The sequence below is a fragment of the Leptonychotes weddellii genome, chromosome 10 (assembly GCF_054177405.1).
Source record: "Leptonychotes weddellii isolate Sample4059 chromosome 10, ASM5417740v2, whole genome shotgun sequence".
NCBI classification, from domain to species: domain Eukaryota; kingdom Metazoa; phylum Chordata; class Mammalia; order Carnivora; family Phocidae; genus Leptonychotes; species Leptonychotes weddellii.
The window spans coordinates 100369638-100371824 of record NC_138378.1 but is presented as its reverse complement, the minus strand read 5'-3'; positions in this window follow the sequence as shown (position 1 = coordinate 100371824).

Here is a 2187-nt window from a genome sequence, read left to right as displayed (position 1 = left end):
ATGTATCCAAGAACCTAGCATGAAGCAAAAATTTAAAGACTAAAAACAGAAGCAGGCAGATCCAAAATCATAGAGAGAGATTTTAACATACCTCTCCTGATAGCTGACAGAACAAGTATCCAAGAAATCAGTAAGGCTATAGAAGACCTAAGGAACACAATTAACAAATTTAAGTTCATTAATATACATATAGAGAATATTGCACTGGACAATGGCACAAAATACAGTCTTTTCAAGTACACATGGAACATTTGGCAAAACTGAACATTTGCTGAATCGTGAAGCAAGTGTATTAGTTTCCTCGGGCTGCCATAACAGAGCACCACAAACTGGGTGGCTTAAACAACAGAAATGTATTATCTCACAGTTGTGGAGGCTAGGAATCTGAGATTAAGGTGTCAGTAGAAGTGATTCTTTCTGTGGTCTGTGAGGAAGAATTTGTTCCATGCCTCTCTCCTCGTTTCTGGGGGTTTGCTGGCAATCTTTGGTGTTCTTTGACTTGTAAACGCGTTACCCCAATCTCTACCTTCATCTCTACATGGTGCTCTCCTGGTATGTTTTGGTCTCTGTGTCTAAATTTTCCCCTTTTTATAAGGACACAGTCATATTGGATTAGAGCCACCCAAAGACCTCATCTTAATTTGGTAATCTGCAAAGACTCTATTTCCAAGTAAGGTCACACTCACAGGTACGGAGGACAAGGACTTCAACATCTTTCGGAAAGCACAGTTGAACCTATAACAGCAAGCCTCAACAAATTTGAAAGGACAGAAATGACTCAGCACCCTAACCATAGTGAAATTAAACTACAAATCAACATGAAAATAATAACTAGATAATCTCTAACTGCTTGGAAATCAAGCAGTAATGCTGTTTTTGTTTTTTTTTTCCCCAAAGAAGACATCCAAGTGGCCAACAGACACATGAAAAAGTGCTCAACATCACTTGGCATCAAGCAGTAATGCTTCTAATAACCCATGGGTCAAAGCAGAAATTGCAAATAAAATTAGAAACTATTTTGAGGAGGGGCACCTGGGTGGCTCAGTTGATTAAGCGTCTGCCTTCCACCCAGGGTCCTGGGATCGAGCCCCTCGTCGGGCTCCCTGCTCAGCAGCAGGGAGCCTGCTTCTCCCTCTCCCTCTGCCACTCCCCCTGCTTGTGAGCTCATTCTCTCTCTCAAATAAATAAATAAAATTTTTAACAATTTTTTAAAAAAGAAAGTATTTTGAGGAAAGACTGAATAAATAAAAACATGACATCAGAACTTGCAAACACAGCTAAAGCAGTACTTAAAGAAGACTCCATAATATTAAATGTGTATATTAAATAAGAAGAAAAACTGAAAGTCAATTATTAAAGTATCAGATTCAATAGATTAGAAAAACAGAGCAAATTAAACCCAAAAGAATAAAAAGAAATTTCTTTTTTTATTTCAGCACTTTTACTCCAAAGAGGGAAAAATTGTTGCATACCTTTGTTTAAAGCTTTGTAGGATATATTTTGGGTTTTGTTTTGTTTTGTTTTATTTATTATGTTATGTTAGTCACCATACATTACATCACTAGTTTTTGATGTAGTGATCCACTATTCATTGTTTTCATATAACAGCCAGTGCTCCATGCAGTACATGCCCTCCTTAATACCCATCACTGGGCTAACCCATGCCCCCATCCGCCTCCCCTCTAAAACCCTCAGTTTGTTTCTCAGACTCCATAGTCTCTCATGGTTCGTCTCCTCCTCCAATCTCCCCCCTTTCATTTTTCCCTTCCTTCTCCTAATGTCCTCCATGCTATTCTTTATGTTCCACAAATAAGTGAACCCATATGATAATTGACTTTCTCTGCTTGACTTATTTCACTTAGCATAATCTCCTCCAGTCCCATCCATGTTGATGTAAAAGTTGGGTATTCATCCTTTCTGATGGCTGAGTAATATTCCATTGTATATATGGACCACATCTTTTTTATCCACTCATCTTTTGAGGGGCATCTCGGCTCTTTCCAGTTTGGCTATTGCGGACATTGCCGCTATGAACATTGGGGTGCATATGGGCCTTCTTTTCACTACATCTGTGTCTTTGGGGTAAATACCCAGTAATGCAATTGCTGGGTCATAGGGTAGCTCTATTTTTAATTTTTTGAGGAACCTCCACCCTGTTTTCCAAAGTGGCTGTACCAACTTGCATTC